The 23,584-nt window shown below is 39.5% G+C and overlaps 1 protein-coding gene across 2 annotated transcripts in view; it reads left to right on the top strand.

The window, feature by feature from the left end:
* The window catches only part of Fbxl17 (F-box and leucine-rich repeat protein 17), a 458,236-nt gene that overhangs the window by 57,269 nt on the left and 377,383 nt on the right, over nt 1–23,584 (top strand). The window lies entirely within an intron of this gene.

Below are 23,584 nucleotides of genomic sequence, written 5' to 3'. Positions count from 1 at the left end.
TTGAATTCCTTCTTTGACAATGTTATTTATTCATGTTTAAAAGTGATTCTGATTATCATACCTTCCACGCTTTGTTCCCTCTTCCACCTGCATAACTCCCCAGAATGTTTTGATATCATCGATATAAAATTTATTGCACAATTGATGTTATACCGTTCACCTCGTATAAGTATTTGGGGAGACTAGAATAAGATGGCAGATTTTAAAGCACTTTGTAAAGCTTGAAAATATATAAAAATGAATTTTAGAATGGCAGGAATGTAATGATAATGATGAAATAAAGTGCACCACTTTTATAAATATTAATTTGCACTTTGCTCCTTTTTGTTGATTATTCTTCTTATTGGCTTACTAGCAGGTACTGTGTGCAGGATGCTTGCTTATAAACTTGCTCATGAGAAGGTCTTAAGGATTTTTGTAATATAGAGAATTCATTTTCTCTCATAAGTCCAGTGTTTAAAAACATAATGAAACCTCCTTGATAATGCTATTTTAATGTTGGCAGACAACAAAAAGACTATTTTTTTTAGAACACAATTGGACTTCTTTGTTTTAAATTATAGTTTAGGAGAAAATATATTTAGAAGAATATGGGAACATGTTAGCATTTAAGTCTGCCTGATTTCCTATAAATTTTTAGAGCATCAAAAATGCTTTCAATAATCTCCTGCTTTTATTGTAATTTTAAAATTTTTATTTATTATGTAATAATTTCAGTATAGAAGTATTGTCAGAATCATGAAATTAACTCATATTCTTTACCTTTTTATACAGATACCCTAATTCTTAAAAAAAATTTTTTTTTTTTTGATTTCCAAACATAGCCTTCTAGTCTTCCAGCTTCTATTTTGGTTCTGAAGGCATTCCTTTTATTTATTTATTTTCCTTTTTCAGGCAGGGCCATATTTATCCTGGGCTGGCCTCCAAATTATATATAGTTGCAGCTAGCCCCCAAGTCCTGATTCTCTGGCCTAGCCACCAAGCACTGCGGCTACTGCACCACTGAATTGCAAGCCCAGCACACTGTTTTAAAACCTAGTAACTAACAGTTCATATCAGTTATCAGTTTTGCTTGTCTTGCTGTGTAGCCATGGCTGGCCAGACTGACTGAAGGGGCAGCACTCTTTCCCCTGTGTTTCCTGAGCCATGGGACTGTGGGGCATACCACCACATCTCAGCACTTCTTCAAGATCTCTAGATTTGTAAAAGCCAAGAGTCTTTTATCATGTGGGAAATGAGGTGGATGTTTTTATTGAACCTTTAAAAATCATTTTTAGATGTGAATTGGGGGGAGAACCAGTAAACATTTAGTGCTTAGAATGTAGTTTCAGATGGCTGTGTTTGCCTGTGGCTGTATTTGTGGGATCCATCATCAGTGACTGGCCTTCATAGGGAGAGAGGAACAATGGGAGACACGGTGGGTGTAAGGATAAGTAATTGAAAGGCAGCCTTCATGCTTGCTGTCACTAGGAAGTGACTGCTCCATTCTTACAGAGCTGTTAAAAGAGCAGAATAGTATGTGTACACATACACACACCCACTCACACGCAAGGTTTGGTGTGTGTGTGTGTGTGTATGTGGCTTGGGGAAGTGAATGGCAGAGTCTGATAGCCCCACAGAGACACAGTGGCGGTGGTTAAAGCCACATTTAAATGGCTGGAGGCCTCTCTTTTTTAAGAACATTGACCTGCCATCTTTCCGATTGAAGTATCTGCTTTCTAAGGCTGTATTTGTAGCCCAGGTCCTCGTCAGCGGATGAGGCTGTAACAGGAAGGACGTTGGGATCTGGGCCATCACCTGGGTTCTTTTCTGACCTGCGAGCCTGCAAGTGTATTAGTCAAGACTGTTGATCGGGTGCATTTTCTATGGGCTCTCTTGTCTCTACAGTGGGCTTCTCTACCTTTCTCACCGCACCCTTCTCAGTAGCAAGAATGAAGAGCTGAAAGCCAGCTGAGGCTGAAAGGGAAGTAAAGCCACAGGAGAACTGGGCAGTATGTAGAACAGTGACGATCTGGCTGAGCGTGGCCGGAGCTTTCCTCATGATTTAAAGACATTCGAAATTGCCATTTGTGATTTTTCTTTTTAAAGATAAAAGTCACTTTGTTGTAATGAACTTACTAAGACATCATACTGGCAGCTTGATGTAGCCCATTGTTACCGTGTATTGAAGTCAAGTGTTACTTCGCAATCCTTGCCAGCCATTTATACTCATCCTTCTGATGAAATGGAGGAATCCTGCTGTGTTCTAACTGCTGAAATGACTGTGCACTGTCTTAGCAGTGGTCAGTAATTAGAGTTATCAAAAAATACGTTTGTGAGTGCATGATGTAGCCCAGTGGCTCTTCCCAACGCTGTGACCCTTTAATAAGTTCCTCATGTTGTGGGGACCCCCAACCATAAAATTATTTCATTGCTACTTCATAACTATAATTTTGTTGCTATTATGAATCATATATGATGCAAGTGCCAGATATGGGACCTCCAGAGGGTTGTGACCCACAGGTAGAGCACCCTTGTGTAGGTGATCAAGTTGACATGGGGTTTGAGCAAGAATCATGTGCATTTTCTGAACATGAAACCTTTACGTAGGAGTACTTATAAGGATGGATAATAGTTTTTTTTGTTTGTTTGTTTGTTTTTTTTTAGTACAGAATTACTGTACCTTGAAATAACTAATTCAGAATTAGAGTATTTCAGGCAGTTTTCTTAAATTTAAAGTTTCTCTTTGAGTGGAACTAGTTTTATAAAACACTTATAAAAGTGTTTGGATGATGTCATGCCATGTTACTGCCTGTATGGAGTGCTCATTCTGCTGTGGTCTGTCTTCAGCGATGGATGGTGCTGTCATAGTCCACCAGCCTGCTACTCGGATACATAGGCTTAGAAAAAAGTGTTTGTTTCCCCATATCTTGGATTATATCAAAGTGTAGCTCATCGTGAGATCCAAGTGAGGAGTGCAAACAGAAGAGCCAGTGTTTGGGTTGACTGTGGAGAACCAAAACCCTCACTTTTTCTGGGAGTGTTTTGTACAATCAGCCCTTCCTCTAGTCCGCAATGCTGTAGGTATTATGAGACCCAGACACCATTTATAAAAAAAGAAGGACGCCCCCCCCAAAAAAAAAGTCATGTTAAAGTTGATCGGGACATGAGAGTTGGCAGCCGGGAAGAGGGGGGACTGAGGAGGGCGGGGCTTGAGAATATGCTCTCCTTCCTGTCTCCCCATCCTGCATCTGTCACTCTCATACGCAGGAATTGGCAATACCTACGATTATCCGTGGTTTCCCTCAGTTTGTGTAGAGGCTGTTGTGACAGAGAAGGGGTTAAGTTCTAACTGGCCCTGCCAGCGGGCTGCTTTTGCAGATCCGTATCCCTTAATGCTCCATACCTACTGGCTCTACTTCTGAAGACTCACAGTCAGTTATGGAGTAAAGATATTCCCCCAAACAACTGCACTGGCACTGGACGTCTATGGACATTTCCTCCCTTGTCATTCCGTCTTAGGTAGCATAGTGTGATAACAGCATCCACAGCATCTACCGACTCTTGGAAATCATAAGCAATTTGCAGCAATGCATAAGAGAGCATGTGCAAACACTGCCACTTGACAGAAAGATGAGAGCTTTGGTATCTCGGTATCTGCAGGGGTCCTGGAAACTGTGGTTGCTTTGATACCAGTGGCCTTAACTTACCTACTTTCAAAACCACCACGGCTGAGTCTCCTTTCTCTTGCGGCATCATGGATGAAGTCTTGAGACTGACTTAAGGCAACGAGAAGTATGTTTTCCTGTGTGTCAGACATTCAAAGAGCCATCATCCCATCCATCCACCTATCATTTTATCCCCTGAACAAGAACTTTACCCTCCATGTAAAACTCGGCCCTAAAAATGCAGATTCCTCTATCTTCCCTTTTGTTTTTCTAGGATGCCAGACCTCCTGGACGTTAGAATTTGCTCAGAGTCCTTCTATAGTAATACCCTATGTATTATCTTGCAGTACTCTGTAGGTTCATAAATCTACTAAGATTTTTGAACATTTACTGGACTCAAAACAACTTTTTATTTAACCTTTTATTCTTTGTGACTTTCACATCCTGCACCCCAGTCCCATTCATCTCCCCATACCCAATACCCTTGCAAACCAAACCCCCAAAATAAAACAAACAAATCTGGCAGTGGAAGCTGTGACGTGTCACACAGTTTACCATTTTGCCCATACAGTTTTACTTGCAGCGAGTCACTGGTCAAGTTTGAGGTGTCTGGCTTCTGTTACATCATCAACACGTGATCCTCATTGAGACTCCCCTGTTATATTGCCCTGTGTCAGGGAGAACCTGCAGTTTTGGTAGTGTAGGACCAACCCTTTCCCATGCCCCAGCAGATCATTGATGGGGTAGATGTTGGGGTGGGCAGCTCAAAGCTCTGGATCTGGGATTGAGCTGAGTCCATCAGTCCACTGGCTCTCCTGCACCCACACCACCAGAGCCTGCTTTTGTGTTTTGCCCAGGTGAGAGGCCGGGCCAGCTCTCCTGTGTACCATAGCTATGCAAGGGATGGTCAGAGTAGTTCTTTAAAAAGGGAACAGACACTTGTCTGGATGACTTACGTGATAGTCAGTGTGATAGGAAATGCTAGTTGGAGAGCTAGCTAGGTAAAACTGATAGGTGTTTGCTGCGCTAAGGAAGGTTAAGTGGTTTGAAAGGACTAGCAGCTGCTTTATTTCTGACTGGCTGCTCTCGGCTGAGATTGTTGAAAGATTCTCCCTCATCCTTTCTCTAGGTACAAACTTTGCTTTCTGTTCAGACTGAGGATGCCCAAACCTAGTGGGCTGAATTCATAATTTTATCTATCTCTCCACTCAGTGTATTTTTCTTCTGTGTTATTAATCAGCAAAACCGTTTAGTGTTCTTTCCTCTCGAGTAGGATGGTGCTCCACAATCCTTAGCATAGTTAGTTAACAGTGACCCTCTTAGCCTAACTCCTGTTTAGCAAGCCACATTTCTGCATTGTCCTAACCCATCCCATAATTGCTAAATCCACACGCTCCCCCAAACTCATTTCTTCTCACTTAGAATTCCCCTTTCCAAAATTCTTTATTAGATTCATCTTTGAGCTTCCTTGGTTTATGAGGTAGGTTCATCTCCCCATTTCCAGATGTGAAAGTTGAAAATTCACAGAAGTTCCTCTCTTAAGACCAGGTCAGGCCACCTCTTGGGAATTAAAATATTAAAAAGATAACAGTTCCTAATAAAATAGTTTTACTGTAGAAAGAGTATTGTTTCTGATAGATTTATTTCATTGTAGACAATGATCAGGTGTGTGTTTTCCTTCCTGGGGGAGAGGTTTTTCTACATTACATAAAGCTGAGATGTGAGGAAATCTTTAGAAAGGAACTATGAGAATTCTCACTAAGCGAGTCTTTTTGTGCCCTTGGCTTTTCATTCTGGTGCTGCTGATTGTTAAATGCTCTCTGAAGTTCATTTGAGAGCTTTGTGTTTGGCAGGCCCATAGGGCACGTTGAAGCACATGCGCACTTGGTAGACCTTGGTTTTAGACAAGTGGAGGGGTTCTTTGCTAAACTGTGATTTCTTTCTTCAGATTGATTTATAATTGAAAGAATTCAGAAAATTCCTCTTAAAATAATTGTTTGTTAATTCAGTTCTTTGGCTATCTTATAAATGCTGAATAAACTCATCAAGTTGAACTACTGAGTCTTTGAATGAGATACTAAGTAACAGCATTGAAATATAGTCATTAGACTTGTTAACTCAAATTAACAGCATTATAGATTTTTCCTGTAATACTGCTACTCAAATTAAGTTTAAAGAAATATAAAGTATTAAATAAACATTTTCCTGGAATTTTGTTTGCTTCAAATTTATTTAAACATTTGTATTGATTCTGTATAGTATTGCTGTAGTTTATTGGTTTGAAATTTTTTTTGTTCGTTTGTTTTTTAGTTTTTTTGAGACACAGTTTCTCTGTATAGCCCTGGCTGTCCTGGAACTCACTCTGTAGACCAGACTGGCCTCAAACTCAGAAATCTGCCTGCCTCTGCCTCCCAAGTGCTGGGATTAAAGGCACGTGCCACCACTGCCTGGTTATTGGTTTGAGTTTACAGTAATGAACAGTGAAACATGTTTTGAAGCTATGAAAGATAAGTTAATGGGGAGGAATAAAGATGGTATATGGCCCTACTTACCCTCAAAAGCAGTGTTGAAAGAACCTGAGTTTTCTAGTTCACTGATTTTTAAATGTGGGTCAGTAGACCTACTTAGATTCATAAGACCTGTTTAGACTCTGAAGAAATTTAGATATTTGTTGAATTTGGGCTATTTTTTACATTTTAAATTTGAATTGAGAAAAATGAATTATACTCTGTCCTGAGAGTTGTAATCCAGTGTCATGTAGAGGGATCCTGTTATGTATTCAGAAGTTGAGGTTGACAGTAGAAAGATGTCTTTGCACTATTATTGAAATTCTTTTGGACCTGCTCTAATCTGGATAGGCCCTAGTGATCATTTGTGGGCCAACCGTGAAAATCTCTGTGCTTCCTCTGCTTTAAACCTCTGTAAGTGGGAGAAGTAAAAAACATAGTCTTGTAAATAAAGAAAATATCTAGTTAAAAAAGTAGTCTTGAGAATATGTTAAAATATATTTTCTATGACAGTTTGGCAAATTGCTCTTGAATTCAGAATTAATTATGAATTACTTATGCTATGTCATAACAGCAATGAACACTTGGTCTTAAACTGGAAGACCATAATAGGAAAGAATAAGTGTGGATGTCGGTCTATCTATCTATCTACTGACAGACAGACAGACAGACAGACAAATGTTTTAGGGAAATGGAGTTGGTTGCTTGCAGCTGAGCCAAGACTAGAAATGTATTGTGGGTGGCTCTCTCAAGTTAACATCTGAGGTGGTAATGAGTTCATTTCGATGGTTTATCCATAGAGTTCATGGCTTACCATGCGACTTATTTGAATGGAATACCTGGTAGTGAGAGACTTCAGCTAGTAAAGGGACAGGTTTTGAAAGCACTTTTGCATATGGCAGTCTGGTCTTTGGTTTGGACAGTGAAGTGATGGTGAGGCTCTGTAACTTCAGGTGTAGCTGTTGTATTACAATGGTAGTGTTTACAGACTCACATGCTAGGCACGAAACAAATCTAATGTGGGGATATGGCTCAGTTGGTTGAATGCTATCCTGCATGCATGAGTCCTGGATTCAGTCCCTATCATGACAAAAATAAAAGAGAAACCAAATTCAAATAATTGTTTTTCATGTTACTTGTGGCATTTAATAAAATGAAGAATTATTTGAACTGCTTTTAACATGTCTTTCCATGTAATTTTTCTTAAAATTTGTGAATCCAATTGATATTTTAGAAATGTAAGATACATTTCTAAATGTACATTTCTAAATATATTTTAGAAATGTAGAAAATGTATAAAATTTGTGAATCCAATTGATGATATTTTTAGAAATGTATTGGCGTATGCATGAAAGAGATATAAAAATGGTGAACAAATATTTAAATTGTTGAAGTAACACTTGTTCACTTTAGTTCAATGCACTCTTTAAAAGTATTGTTTAGATAGAATAAAATTATTTAGAATGAAATACTGAATATGTTTCATCAGCAGTTCAATTAATTTGTTGTTCTTCAGGAAGTTTAATTATGGATTTTGGTTAGACAAATTTTTCTTAGATTTTGTACATGTAAATATGTATATTGACTTTTCTAAGGTTTTCCTGGGGCCAACTTGAAAACTTAAAGGCAATACTCTTTTTAAAAATTGTTATTTTAATAATGAATTTCTTTCAGGCTAAAATTTCAGGTAGAAACATTTCTAGATTAAGATATAACATTTACTTAGGGATTTTGTGTGAACTGAGCCTCCCCGGGGCTGGAGATGAGCCTTCCTTCTAAGCATGTTCTTTGTTATAGCTGCAGGTGGGTCCACTGTTGATGACGTTCATCCTGGAGGCAGGATGATCACACTACCTTTCTCATCATTTTGAGGTCCAATTTTGTTTTTCCTTGATGTATCAATATTGTTATGATGGACGACAGTTGTACTTTCAGATAAATTAGCCTTGACCCAATTGATTGTTTCATATTTAAGGCATGTTTTTCAGAAAGACCTGCAATGGGCTGACACACGGAAGTGTTGTGTTCTAGTCAGGACACGAGAAATGGCTGGATTGCCTGCCCTAGTAGGAGGTGGTCTTAAAATTAGGTATTTAGCTATATAGAATGTGTTGGTGGCTAGGTTTTGTTCTTGTTACAGTTTAATGCCATGATAGGTGCTTAAAAATATTTTAAGTTATCATTTTAGGAACTAACATGGAAGCTTTTTGGTGATTTCAAATCTTTTAGAGTTCTTTTTATAATTAAGATAACCATAACTTTTATGAATAATTATTAAGATTATAATCTGGTTTTGATAATAACTTGTAAATTTTCAAGAAATGATGAAGTTTCATAAATCATATGTAAGAAATGAGTTAATTCTCCAGTGAGTTTTTTTTTTTTTTTAAGATTTATTTATTTATTTATTTATTTATTTATTTATTTATTTATTTATTTATTTATTATATGTAAGTACACTGTAGCTGTCTTCAGACGCACCAGAAGAGGGCATCAGATCTCATTACGGGTGGTTGTGAGCCACCATGTGGTTGCTGGGATTTGAACTTCGGACCTTTGGAAGAGCAGTCGGGTGCTCTTACCCACTGAGCCATCTCACCAGCCCGAGTTTTTTTTTTTTTAAATTAAGATTACATCTGTGATACAAATGTATCACAAGCTTAATCCTGATTCATGATTCATGTCTATTGCATGAAAACAGTAATTAGCATAATATTTATACATTTTGTTATTAGAAGTTAAAGATTAACATGCAGCATAAGACAGATGTAAGAATCTCTTCCATATAAAACACATATTAAAATGAACTTAGCAAAATTAGTATTAAATTGTTTTAAAAGTCAGTAATGCCAGTAGTTCTGCCTGAACATGGGCTTGCTTATTTAGTTCTTAAATCTCTTATTTCTACACAGTTTTAAAGTTCTGCAACTAATATTATTTTTGTCAGTCAGTATCCCAGGCACATGTGTGCATGTGTGCCCTTGTAAGCAAGTGTGTTCATGAACATGTGCAGGAGCGTTCAGGTGTGTGTGTGTGTGTGTGTGTGTGTGCGTGCGCACACTTGCACATGCATGTTTGTCCAGTAATAGAGAAGTGCAGCAGAGTAAAGCCAGAGTTGCCATAAGGCAGGAGCAGGACTAGCAGAAGGCAGGACCTTCTCTGTGTGGTGTAGAGGATGACCGGGGTCCGAGGAGTAGTCACAGTGCTGCAGTGTTGGTCTCTGAGTCAGCAAGTCACAGAGCTAGCTCTTAGTAGGTCGGTTAGCTTTTTTCTTGTATGTGCATATATGCATCTTACTATGTTTTACTCTGTAAACTAATTATAGACTGTATTTTAATCTGTTTTCACACTTTAAGAAGATACACCTTTTCATTGTAATTTTAACTATCTTTTAAGTGTTTTGAATCATCAGTTTGTATTAGAATAGCAGAACTTTATTCATGTACAAAACAATTTAATATAGACCTTCATGATACAAAATTAACATTTTATACAAATGTAAATCTTTATTTGCGCCCTTCCTTTCCCCTGCTTGTTTGGCTGCTTTTCTGTATGTGCTTGTAAAGAGCACAAGGATTTCGTTCTAGTGAGTGATTACTAGGTTTATAGCTATTCTCTGGGTTTTCCAGACTGCTGGCCGCAGCAGAATGAGACTAAATAAAAGTAAACACAGAGAATAATCTCTTTCTGTATGTAGAGCACTGCTTGACATCATGGTCAGAAGTCCTCACGGCGAGATAATTACACAACGTGAGCGGGGCATCCTTTATAGTCATTCATTTAAAAATCCTGTCCAGTTAGTACTGTAGCTAATTATAGCTACACCTATAATCAAAACTAAAATATTTCTTGTGTAATTCTACAGAGTGAGCATGAGGGACAAAGTTTATTTCTGTGTTGGATCTCTTTGTAGGTTGAAATTGAGTGTCTATATATTAATAAATATGCTTCCAGTTCATATCCATCCTTGATACAGTTGAATGTTAAAGGCATCTTTGTTTTCCCTTCTGCTGTTTTCATACAATAAAATGAATTCTTTAGGAATAATTTAATGAAACTGTAAAAAAAAAAATCAAGTCATGTTCCCAATGCCTGTATTTTAGAGTCACCGATGCCATATTAGAGCCCCAGCTGTTAGCACAGTGATTCACTGAAAAGCTGTAAAGTCTCTCGTGAGATACTGGTGCTGACGATCTTCTTCTGCTCCTAATGAGTCGAGTATACAGACCTGGAAATTGCAGTTGGAGTCCTCTTAAGAAAGACACATTCTTTCTAAACATTAGGGAATTAATTGTCTGCAGTGCGTAGGACCCAAATGTGCACACTGAGGTTTGTCTATCCATTGCTGTAGATGTTCTGGGAAGACTTTTCTATGATGTCTATCCTTTATTCAGATTCCCAACTGACAGTTAACATGGTACTGTGTGTGGGTTCTTTAGGCCTTCAGAATTTCACAGGCACTACCTTGGTCACCTGTACACCTGGGCCTCCTGACAGGCAGCCAGTCAGGACAGGGCTAACCCAAGCTAACTATTTATTTTATCTTATCTGGCGTTTCACAAGATAGGTGTTCCTGGTAGCTCGTGAGAGCCAGTGTGATTTTCTAGAATTACTTAGCTTTACGTAACAGGGAGCCCCAGCCTACCTGATGGGTAGCTTGCTCCTTTCAGTAATGCGCACTGTGACTCAGGGGTCTTCCCTGCTTCCGCATGCTTCACTCTGTGTAGCGATCTTAAAATTGTACTTTGGCAGATATGGAAAACAGCTTGAAAGTGATTGTGTTATTTTTCGAAGCATCCTTTGGTGGGTTTTGGAGGAAGTACTTTGAGAACTTCAAGTCTCATAAGGTGTTAATAAGGAGTACAAGACAAACCTGCCCAAGAAGCTGCGGATCTGCTGCAGACAGGAGCTGATTCTGCGCGTCACAGGCGGCAGGAAGATGCCGCACTGCTGGTTTATAGGACTGTTCAACAGTTATAAAAAAGGAAGAAACTGGAATATTGAACTTTTAAACAGGAACAACAAGGATTTGGAACTGCTTATTCAATGTCTACTAGTTTAAAACTTGTTACTGGCAGTTAGAGATACATAATAAATGAAGAAATGTTATTTAATTTTAATTAAATACTGGTTTTACCAAAGGTTAATTATCAATACTTAATGAGGCAAAATTTTACTGTGCACACACGAGAATAATCTCATTATATAAAAACTTCAGTGATAAATACACATTTAAACAATTAATATATTAGTTTTTTCATTTAAAATATCTGCGAAATGGATTAAGCTTTTTTTCATTATGTGAATATAAAGTGAATTGAATACAATGAGTTAGAAGTCACAAGACTTCTGGTGGCTTGTTGACTGTTCTGTGTGAGGAGGTGGTGCTCAGGGGTGAATGTTGTTTCATACTGACTGTGCTATTAAAAGTAGCTTTCCTCCTTTGAGGCTCCGAATTCTGACTACTCTTCTCAGATCTAATTCCATCTCCTCTTGGTACCATTGGGCAGAATGGTGTCTTTTACCTTTTCTGAGGGATGGCACAGGCTGTGGGTGCCTCTGGCAGAGCTCCCTGACATTGCAGAGATCCTCAGTTAATCCCAGCCTCTGCTGCTCCCTGGTCTCCTTTGACTAATGGACCAGAAACTTCTTTTCTGTGCACACATTTAAGATACACTTCCTTCTTAGTGCCCTGTCTGTCTAGTGGACTTGAGAAGAGAAATACTGTAGTGTGCTTTCTATCTTTAGCAAGCCTGAACATTGCTGTTTGAGTGACATAAACATTGATGGCTTTTTAAAAATCCTGTGCAGTTACATTTTCACAAACTTCTATGATTCTTTGTATTTTTTCCTCCATTGAGAAGGAAAACACACACACACACACACATACAGTAAATTTCTATTACATATACCCTACTTGTATTTTTGTGGGAATTTAGGAGTGCAGTTATTGTATTTTTCTGAGAAGTAATAATAGCACTGCTTTTGGTGAGAGGAGCTGACACTTAGAATTCATTCACTTGAGCTAGAAACTGCTTTTACAAATGGGAAATATACACTATATGGCAGCCTGAAACTTCAAAAAATATATAAATGACAAATTTGAACTTAACCTTTCAGTTTTAAAAACGGCTTCGTATTATAGGACTAGGGTGTTAGTACTCAGAATTCTAAAGCATTCTAAAGGTTTGAATAAGATGATTTATTCATAACTTGTTAATAACGGGCCAGTTTTATGAATTTTATTTAGGTTGCTTATCATTTGTTTTATAGTACATTTACGTAAGATTGTCAGGGCAGTCGGTGCCGCCTTGAGATTCTTTTGTAAGACAGCAGGTAAGATTATTTTCCTCAACACAGAAGAAGCAGCTAACTTTTTAAACTATCTGTTGAATTTTCCGTATTTGAATCTATTTGAATGGGTGCCTGTTCTGAATTTCCATTGGGAATGTTTTGAGGGACTTTCTTTAAAAGTGGAGATGGAGCGCCACCTATTGCTCAGTCTGAAGCTTTTTAACTTGTGGACCCACAGTGTTTTTACAGTGTTTTTAAACTGGTGTCATCTTTTTTATAATTCTGCCACAATAGAGTTGTGTGCCACAGTTGTGTCTATGTTGTTTATAATTGTTATAAAATAATTATTGTGTATTGTTATTATATAAAACTCGTGAGGATGGATATCCCTGTGGTAAATATAGAGTGATTCATGCCTTTTCTCCTTTCTGCTATTTGTTCTGCTTTATATTGTTGAAGTTTAAAATGTTTTGTATTAAAAGGAATTAGTTTTATTATAATTATATAAATTTGAGGTTCTAGGTTGAGTATCTAATTTCATCTAAAATATTTACAATTCAAGTAGATACTTAATAAAACATTGATGTAAAAATATTAATTTCAGTAACATTGAATGTGTTAATAATTACCATGATTATATTAAATTATTTTTTGAAATATATAATTTTTTTATGGTTTTATGGTCTAGAGAAGACAGACTCTCCTAAGGTGTAAAAGGCAGCCCAGTGCGTCTTTCTGTGCTGACATCAAAGCAAGTTCTGGAGCTTATCAAAGTGTTAACCCTCATACATTAATAATCCACAGTAAATAAATCAGCGCTCTGGGGCTTGGGGGCTTGGCCTTTTATTTTAGCTCTTATTTCTAAGTCTGAATCACTCAGCGCTTGTTATCAGAAGCCTTTTCAGTGAGAGTATTATAAAAAGCCAAAGATGCAAATTTAGAAAACTCATATTGGTATTTTTATATTTTGTATCACAGTTACTGAGTTTTTAATATAAAAATCAAGACACTGTCAGTTATATTGTTTAAGTCATACATCTTGATTTTCCTTAATACTCTTTTTTTTTTATATCATTACTTCTTAGATTTTAAGCAGGACACTTGTTTTTTTTCCCTTATCAGTTTTCTTCTAAAAAAATTCAAATTTTGAGCCTTTTAAATGACTTTATCTTTTTCCTTTCCTAAGTACAACCCTTCATCTCTCTCTTAGCTGTTGTCAACTGTCTTTCTATTCTGTCCTATCTTCATTATACCTCAAGAGTGGGTCTTCCTTTCCCCCTTCCTCTCACTTTACCTCCCTCCCTTCCTCCCTTCTTTACTTTCTTCTCCCCCTGCCGCTGCTCACCCCCCCCCCCCACCCCCTTTCTTTTGAGATATTTGAGAAACTATCCTGCTATGTAGCCTTCTTTGGCCTGAACTGCCTATGTAGACCAGGCTGGCCTTGAACTCTCTTGAGCTGTGTCAGCCTTGGCCTCCTGAGTGCTGGGACTAAAGGTGTGCACCATCACACCCTGCCCAAAGTTCTTATGGCTTGGCCTTGCTTCTCTGAAACACTTGGGTGGCCGTCTTAACGGTCTTCATTTCTTATCACAATGTAAGCTTGGGACAGCACTTCCTGGACAATAGAGTCTGGCTTCAGCCCCCATTTAGTTTCCTTTGTCCTTTCTTCTTCCCACCCTAGAGGCCCTGTGTACAGGCTAACTGTGAAGTCACTTTAAGAATTAACCATACTGACTTGTTATCTGCTACCATTTGGATATTAGTAGACCTCATCATCGGAAGGCCGTGGTATGTGCATAGATGCTAGGAGCTTCTTTAGATATTAACAGTGCAGTTTTTGTTTGTTTGCTTGATCTATGAATTCCAAATCCCAGGATTATTCACGATATGGAATTTTCGAAGTACGAAGCTTGGCCTCTGGACCAAGGTTTTCTGCCTTCAGATTGCAGGTCTTCACACTCTGGTCTGACACTTACTAAGCCCTCGTGCTTGGCTCCTCGTTCTCTTTTCAGTAAAATGCAGATCATGTTAGTACCTACTGCAAGTATGTTGTGAAGCTTAAATTACTTCTATGTGAACCTAGTACAACAGAGTAAATGTTACTGTATTTACTGTTTTAAAGGCAACAAAGTAAGAAATGCTGTGTTAAAAGCTAATGTTACTGTATTTAATGTTTTAAAGGCAGCAAAGCAGTAATTAAGAAATGCTGTTTTAAAAGTTTTAGGACATTCAAATGCAACACAAAGTTCTAAGGTTATGTTTTTCTTGTTGTAATGCCTGTATGACATTTCTTGCCTGTATGACAGTCACTGAATTTCAACTTAGAATTGAGTTGTCAAAGGGTATGGTGGACATTATACAGGAGTTTGTGTTTCCAGGCCATGGGCAACTTGTGTTTGTTTCAGACTGTTTCTTCTCTGAGATGAGAGCTGCACTTCTTCATTGATCCCTCCCTCCACATGGACTGTTGTGATAGCAACAGTGTTAAAGGCCAATGTGAGGAAGTTAAAGTCATTCATCCTGTAATGGCGCACACACGGCTTGTTGCTAGCAGCACGGTGGTACTTTCTCATAGCTCATGCCCTGCCTGTGCTTCTGTGTCTCATAACTTTTGGCAGATCGTGGGTGTCCGTAAACTTACTTGTTTGAGGTTAGCTGACTTGTTGGCACACACACACAGTTCTTATCTTTAATTGTTTGTATCTTACCAATGCTTCCTTCCGAGTGTGCTATCTGTTTACTTTTCTTCTGCTCTTTGCTATGTTTTCTCGTTTGCTTTTTTAACTTGTTCATTTTTTTGGAGATAAGTAAATCATTTCCCTTTCACTTTCTTCTCTCCAAATCCTTCTACATATCCCTCTTCGAACTCTTCATTATTGTAACAGCTTTATGCATATGTAAATACATTTATATTGTTAAATACATAAATGCTCCCAGCTCAGGCTCCATCACATTTCTTTCCCTTCCTTCTCCTAATTTTGGATGTGGATTGTTCTTGCTCTCTTAGTTCCTCAAGCTACAACCTAGATTATTTATTTGAAATCTTTGTAAGTGGGGACACTTTGTAATAGGGGGCACTATTGCTATAAAATATGGTTTTGTGCACTTTTACTATATTCTGTATTTTTTCATGTTCATTTGCTCTGGGTCATTTTAAAATTTCCCTTTCCCTTTTTTGGCTGACTCACTGTGAGTAAAGAGAATGCTGGTTAGTCTCTCTCTCTCTCTCTCTCTCTCTCTATATATATATATATATATATATATATATTTTTTTTTAATTTATTTTTATTTTCTTTTAAAGTTAATAATTGAGACGGGCGGTGGCACACGCCTTTAATCCCAGCACTTGGGAGGCAGAGGCAGGTGGATTTCTGAGTTCGAGGCCAGCCTGGTCTACAAAATGAGTTCCAGGACAGCCAGGGCTACACAGAGAAACCCTGTCTTGAAACAAAAACAAAACAAAACACCCCTGCCCCTCCCAAAGTTAATAATCTTTTTGTGTTGCTCTCTAGTTTTCGTCCATTGTGGTTAGTGATAGCATGCACTGTGAGACACTCTGATTTTGAGATAAGGTGTAACGTAATCTGTTGCAAAGAACATTTCATGGATTTGTGAGAAGACTGTGTATTCTGCAGCTGTCGGAGCAGATGCTGTGTTGTGTTGATGTTTTATAGACCTGATGATTTATAGTCTAGCTCAGCTCTGCTGTTTCCATGTTGACTTTTATCATGATTTTTCCCTCTCTGTATTAGTTTCTTGTTGCGGCAAGAGAACACCTGAGCACAGCATCTCAGGGAAGGGTTTAGTTTGGCTCACAGTTGCCCGGCCCGCCCACTGTGGAGGAAGTCACCTCAGCGGGCACTTGAGGCAACTGCTCACAGTCCGCCAGGAAGCGAAGGGAGTAAATGCTGTGCTCAACAACTTCCTACTTTTCGTTAAGTCTGAGACTGCAGCCTTGGAATGGTTCTGCCGAAGTGGGAGGGTCTCCCCCCTCAGCAACCTACACGGGATACCTCCTCCCTGGCATGCGCACAGGCTCTTCTCACGGAGGGACGGAGGGACGGACGGAGGGATGGACGATTCACCACCACAAAGCTGGCCAACTGAGTTAGCTGCTTTGTCTCCCTTTAGAGCTAAATATTTTTGGCTTTCTGTTGTGCACCCTTCAGCTTTTGTGTCTATAATTGTTATTTCCTTACTCTTTTCGATTCAGTCCTTTTATCGGATATGGTTGCTGCATCCGCACAGCTGACGGGGCAGTGAGGGAAAGAAGACTGTCTGGGGCAGTGAGGGAAAGAAAACAAACACAGACAAGTGCACAGACAGAGAGCTAGGATCTGGTGGGCAGCGTCCTCTGCTGGAGAGACCTCAGCACCAGGGAAGCTCAGGGTGCTTATTTTTCAGTTGAACAGAGAAGCAGGGATGCTACACACAGCAAAGAGGCAGGGTCATTGTGTACCTTATGATAAGCACATTGTCAACTCTGGTCCTCAGTTCCCCCCAGCCCTTAGTCAGCATTGGTATCAGGGAGGCTGTTGCATTCCTCACTCCTGCGGAGCCTCTGCCCTTCCTCCCGGGGTCCAAGTCTTGGGCATCTTTGACGTCTTTGACATGGCCAACTTATGTAAGCACATACATTCACTCAGGACTTTGTCCACTCTTTACCCAGTGCCTTAGTCAGGGTTTATATTCCTGAACAAACATCATGACCAAGAAGCAAGTTGGGGAGGAAAGGGTTTATTCAACTTACACTTCCACATTGCTGTTCATCACTGAAGGAAGTCAGGACTGGAACTCAAGCAGGTCTGAAAGCAGGAGCTGATGCAGAGGCCATGGAGGGATGTGCTTACTGGCTTGCTTCTCCTGGCTTGCTCAGCTCTTATAGAACCCAAGACTATCAGCCCAGAGATGGTCCCACCCACAAGGGGCCTTTCCACCTTGATCACTAATTGAGAAAATGCCTTACAGCTGGATCTCATGGAGGCATTTCCTCAACTGAAGCTCCTTTCTCTGTGATAACTCCAGCTGTGCCAAGTTGACACAAAACTAGCCAGTACACCCAGAGAGTCCTTCTTGGTCTCCTGCTGTCTGACTGAAAGTGTGCTTACCTGCTTAAGTACTTAACTGAGCTGGCTTTTGGTCTTTGCTTATATTATATACCCTGTCCATCGTCCATCCCTTTACTCTCAACCCATTGCATCCTTACTGGTAAAATAAGTTTCTTATGCACATTATATTGTTAGGCTTAGGGGGTTGTTGTTTTTTTGTTTTTTTTTCCTCTTTTGGCCAGTCTTCTTTACAGGGAAGAATTTAGTCTGCTCACATTAATGGTTATTATAGGTGAGTATTCCAGGCTGAGGAGATGACTATGTGTGTGGAGTCTAGGGTAGGGTACCGGCAATGAGACCTATGGTTGATCTTTAAGAACTCAAAAAAGGAGTCAGGCATGGTGTGTGTATGTCTGGGTGGACCCCAAGTATTATTCAAAGCTAGCCTAGCTGAGGTAAAAAGCTGCAGGTCTAGTGAGAGAGCCTGTCTCAAACAGTAAGGAAGAGATAATGGAATATGAATAGGGTGCAGTCCACCTCTGCTGTCCACTCTACATACCTGGGCGAGCACACACACAGACACCCTTCCTCAACATACCAGCACACCTACACACCTATACCTTTTTACTTTTAACTAATGCTGTTCTTACTTGTGCTTTTCTTTATTTGCAGGGATGGGCTTTTTTTCTCTTTATCTTTTAAATATCTGTTCTGCTGTTGAATTTCTGTCCTTTTATTTCTGACAAAGAGGAACTTTTTTCACTTTTCTCACGGGCCCAGTTGGATGGTGATATGCTAATTGACTTTGTTTTGGAGGTTTTTTTTTTTTTTTTCCATTTATGGAGAATAAATTTGCTGGTAATAGTGTCCTTGGTTTGTTTGTTTGTTTTTTGGACTTGAATACCTTTCCTCTCTTTGCTAGAGCCTGTGATGTTTGTGCTGCTAGTAAAGTTTTCTTTTGTAAGTCATCCTTTTCTCTTTCTAGGTTGTGAGTTACTTTTGCCATTACCGCTGACATTTTGATTACATTATACCCTAGAAGGATGCTTTTGGTCAGACCTATTAGATGGCCTTTGAGCCTCATGAATCCGTGTCTACCTTTTCCAGCATTTGGAAAGTACGTGTTCCAGCCCTTTAATCCATTGCCTGTACTTTGTATATCTTTCCCATCTCTGTTGGGGGCTCCTGTGGTGAGAGTGTCTGTTCTCTTTATAGACCCCCGTCAGACTCACAGAGCTTTGTTGTTGTTGTTTTAAATTATTTGTTTTTTCTTTTTTTTTTTTTTTTTTTTTTGAAGCATTGCACATATGGTTTATTTCCAGGGGATTTTGTCCATCTTTTTTTTTTTTTTTTTTTTACATTGTAACCATTTTTTTTCCATTTTTTATTAGGTATTTAACTCATTTACATTTCCAATGCTATACCAAAAGTCCCCCATATCCACCCACCCCCACTCCCCTGCCCACCCACTCCCCCTTTTTGGCCCTGGTGTTCCCCTGTACTGGGGCATATAAAGTTTGCAAGTCCAATGGGCCTCTCTTTCCAGTGATGGCCGACTAGGCCATCTTTTGATATATATGCAGCTAGAGTCAAGAGCTCCGGGGTACTGGTTAGTTCATAATGTTGTTCCACCTATAGGGTTGCAGATCCCTTTAGCTCCTTGGCTACTTTCTCTAGCTCCTCCATTGGGAGCCCTATGATCCATCCATTAGCTGACTGTGAGGATCCACTTCTGTGTTTGCTAGGCCCCGGCATAGTCTCACAAGAGACAGCTACATCTGGGTCCTTTCAATAAAATCTTGCTAGTGTATGCAATGGTGTCAGCGTTTGGATGCTGATTATGGGGTGGATCCCTGGATATGGCAGTCTCTACATGGTCCATCCTTTCATCTCAGCTCCAAACTTTGTCTCTGTAACTCCTTCCATGGGTGTTTTGTTCCCAAATCTAAGGAGGGGCATAGTGTCCACACTTCAGTCTTCATTCTTCTTGAGTTTCATGTGTTTAGCAAATTATATCTTATATCTTGGGTATCCTAGGTTTGGGGCTAATATCCACTTATCAGTGAATACATATTGTGTGAGTTTCTTTGTGAATGTGTTACCTCACTCAGGATGATGCCCTCCAGGTCCATCCATTTGGCTAGGAATTTCATAAATTCATTCTTTTTAATAGCTGAGTAGTACTCCATTGTGTAGATGTACCACATTTTCTGTATCCATTCCTCTGTTGAGGGGCATCTAGGTTCTTTCCAGCTTCTGGCTATTATAAATAAGGCTGCTATGAACATAGTGGAGCATGTGTCCTTCTTACCTGTTGGGGCATCTTCTGGATATATGCCCAGGAGAGGTATTGCTGGATCCTCCGGTAGTACTATGTCCAATTTTCTGAGGAACCGCCAGACTGATTTCCAGAGTGGTTGTACAAGCCTGCAATCCCACCAACAATGGAGGAGTGTTCCTCTTTCTCCACATCCACGCCAGCATCTGCTGTCACCTGAATTTTTGATCTTAGCCATTCTGACTGGTGTGAGGTGGAATCTCAGGGTTGTTTTGATTTGCATTTCCCTGATGATTAAGGATGTTGAACATTTTTTCAAGTGCTTCTCTGCCATTCGGTATTCCTCAGGTGAGAATTCTTTGTTCAGTTCTGAGCCCCATTTTTTAATGGGGTTATTTGATTTTCTGAAGTCCACCTTCTTGAGTTCTTTATATATGTTGGATATTAGTCCCCTATCTGATTTAGGATAGGTAAAGATCCTTTCCCAATCTGTTGGTGGTCTTTTTGTCTTATTGACGGTGTCTTTTGCCTTGCAGAAACTTTGGAGTTTCATTAGGTCCCATTTGTCAATTCTCGATCTTACAGCACAAGCCATTGCTGTTCTGTTCAGGAATTTTTCCCCTGTGCCCATATCTTCAAGGCTTTTCCCCACTTTCTCCTCTATAAGTTTCAGTGTCTCTGGTTTTATGTGAAGTTCCTTGATCCACTTAGATTTGACCTTAGTACAAGGAGATAAGTATGGATCGATTCGCATTCTTCTACACGATAACAACCAGTTGTGCCAGCACCAATTGTTGAAAATGCTGTCTTTCTTCCACTGGATGGTTTTAGCTCCCTTGTCAAAGATCAAGTGACCATAGGTGTGTGGGTTCATTTCTGGGTCTTCAATTCTATTCCATTGGTCTACTTGTCTGTCTCTATACCAGTACCATGCAGTTTTTATCACAATTGCTCTGTAGTAAAGCTTTAGGTCTGGCATGGTGATTCCACCAGAGGTTCTTTTATCCTTGAGAAGACTTTTTGCTATCCTAGGTTTTTTGTTATTCCAGACAAATTTGCAAATTGCTCCTTCCAATTCGTTGAAGAATTGAGTTGGAATTTTGATGGGGATTGCATTGAATCTGTAGATTGCTTTTGGCAAGATAGCCATTTTTACAATGTTGATCCTGCCAGTCCATGAGCATGGGAGATCTTTCCATCTTCTGAGATCTTCCTTAATTTCTTTCTTCAGAGATTTGAAGTTTTTATCATACAGATCTTTCACTTCCTTAGTTAGAGTCACGCCAAGATATTTTATATTATTTGTGACTATTGAGAAGGGTGTTGTTTCCCTAATTTCTTTCTCAGCCTGTTTATTCTTTGTATAGAGAAAGGCCATTGACTTGTTTGAGTTTATTTTATATCCAGCTACTTCACCGAAGCTGTTTATCAGGTTTAGGAGTTCTCTGGTAGAATTTTTAGGGTCACTTATATATACTATCATATCATCTGCAAAAAGTGATATTTTGACTTCCTCTTTTCCAATTTGTATCCCCTTGATCTCCTTTTGTTGTCGAATTGCTCTGGCTAATACTTCAAGTACTATGTTGAAAAGGTAGGGAGAAAGTGGGCAGCCTTGTCTAGTCCCTGATTTTAGTGGGATTGCTTCCAGCTTCTCTCCATTTACTTTGATGTTGGCTACTGGTTTGCTGTAGATTGCTTTTATCATGTTTAGGTATGGGCCTTGAATTCCTGATCTTTCCAAAACTTTTATCATGAAAATATTATTTCACATGACCTCTCTTCAGACCCAGAAATTCTTCTGTCTGATTGATCATGCTGTTTCTTCATTCCATGTATTGCTTTGATTTCCTTCTGATAGGCTCTATTTTGTCATCTGTGTCTTTTCTCTGAATATTTGTGTATCATTAAATCATTAAATCATTTGAATGTCCTATTTTGTGTATCAGCAAATTTCTTGAATATTCTTTTGGAATTTTTTTAAGGCAGTTCATAAATTTCCTTTCTTTTGTGGTATATAGAGTTACTGCCTTTAACCTAGTGGTGTGCACTTGCAAGGTTCTTACCAGCTTCTTGTGTCTCTCTGTGCCTGTCTATGAATATGCTGTGTGTGGACTGCCACCATTCCTAGCAGGGGACTTTGATAATAAGACCTTCTGTTGGAGATATATCTGAAGTTATTGGCTGTATTATATTGCCTATAGATTTTGTATTATATATTATATTGACCCCTATTCTCTAAAAAGTTGTGTGTTTAAAGAAGAACATTAAACTAGATAAATAACCAAGAAAATGGAACTATTCCAAAATTTCTTTCAGGAATGCGATTTTGCTTTTCTTCCATGTTTGAAAATACCTTTTCATTTTTAGATCAATTTTTTAACTAATTAGTTAAAAACACATATTTTGGTAAAAGGTTTTCAATAAATTTCAAGTGAAGAGTCCAATTAAAATCAGTGTAAACTACAAAAGAATATTACTGAGCCAAAAAAATAATAGTAATGTGGATGTAACTTGAGAACATTATCTTATGTAAAGCAGGCCAGGCAAGGAGAGACAAGCACAAGCCTTCTCACTCGTTCAGCCTGGTAGACATCAGCAACAGCAGTGGTCCCTCGGGATGGGGAAGAGCAGCAGGCACAGAAGGAGAGAGACTCCATGGGACTGGCTAGGGCGTGATGAGGTGATAAGGGCGCGTGGATAACTGAGGATGGTGATGGGCATGCTCAAAACACAGTATTAATCCCAGGGATGGATGGGAAAGGCCCAGTAAATGCCACTGATCTCTGTGATTATCGTGCTAGTGAAGAAAGATGACAGAATCTGTAAACATCAGCTTAACTGTGGAGTACTGGTACATCAGTGTGTCTATGATGGTCAGTTATACTGTTGCCCACAAGGTACAATGTGAAGGTAACTTTATTTTCTAGGTCTTGATGCATGTGTTCTGCTAGGTGCAGGTCCATCTGCTTAGGAGAGACAGTGATAACAGAGCTCTAGTCTTCCTGGAGTTCACACAAGAGTCTGTGAATTCTGCTTTCACACACACACAGCCCAGGGGAGGGACAGCAAGGGTGCAGGCTGTGCAGCTCCAGAGGCGTTTACAGAGCAGGAGGAGGAGGCAGGTACACACCGCTGCCTGAAGGTGCGGGCTGTGGGAGGGGTTTGCGTATTGTGCTAAGAGTTTTCTTCTCTGAGCATGAGGAGGCATTCAGACATTCTGAGCATGCATGCCATGCCCCAATGCCAGTGAAGGGGTGGACTTGCTAGCAAGAGTGAGGGACAGCAGGGAGGGGGGAGGGAAGGGGAAGGAATATTCTCTTCTCCCATAGCCTTTATGCAGGCTGCCAGTAGAAGATGAGGCCAGATTACATGTGGGTTTTACCACCTCAAAGATCCAGATTAAAATGGGTCTTCACACTTGCAATGATTTAATTAAGAAAAAAATCTCCACAGGTTTACCCAGCCAGTTGGGTTTTAGTTAATTTCATATGTAGTCAAGTTAACTGCTAAGAATAGCTTATCATCCTGAGTAACATCTACAATTTTAATAATTTTTATATTTTAAAATTGTATTTAAATCTTTTCCTCCCTTCCCTTCAACCCCTTCCACCCTCTCACTACCCCCCTCTCCACCAACTCCCCACCTCTCACTACCCCCTCTCCACCAACTCCCCACCTCTCAATACCCCCTCTCCACCAACTCCCCACCTCTCACTACCCTCTCTCCACCAACTCCCCACCTCTCACTACCCCCTCTCCACCAACTCCCCACCTCTCACTACCCCCTCTCCACCAACTCCCCACCTC

The sequence above is a fragment of the Mus musculus genome, chromosome 17, assembly GCF_000001635.26.
Source record: "Mus musculus strain C57BL/6J chromosome 17, GRCm38.p6 C57BL/6J".
NCBI classification, from domain to species: domain Eukaryota; kingdom Metazoa; phylum Chordata; class Mammalia; order Rodentia; family Muridae; genus Mus; species Mus musculus.
The sequence above is the reverse complement of the archived record's forward strand: the minus strand, read 5'-3'. Positions and strand labels throughout refer to the sequence as shown.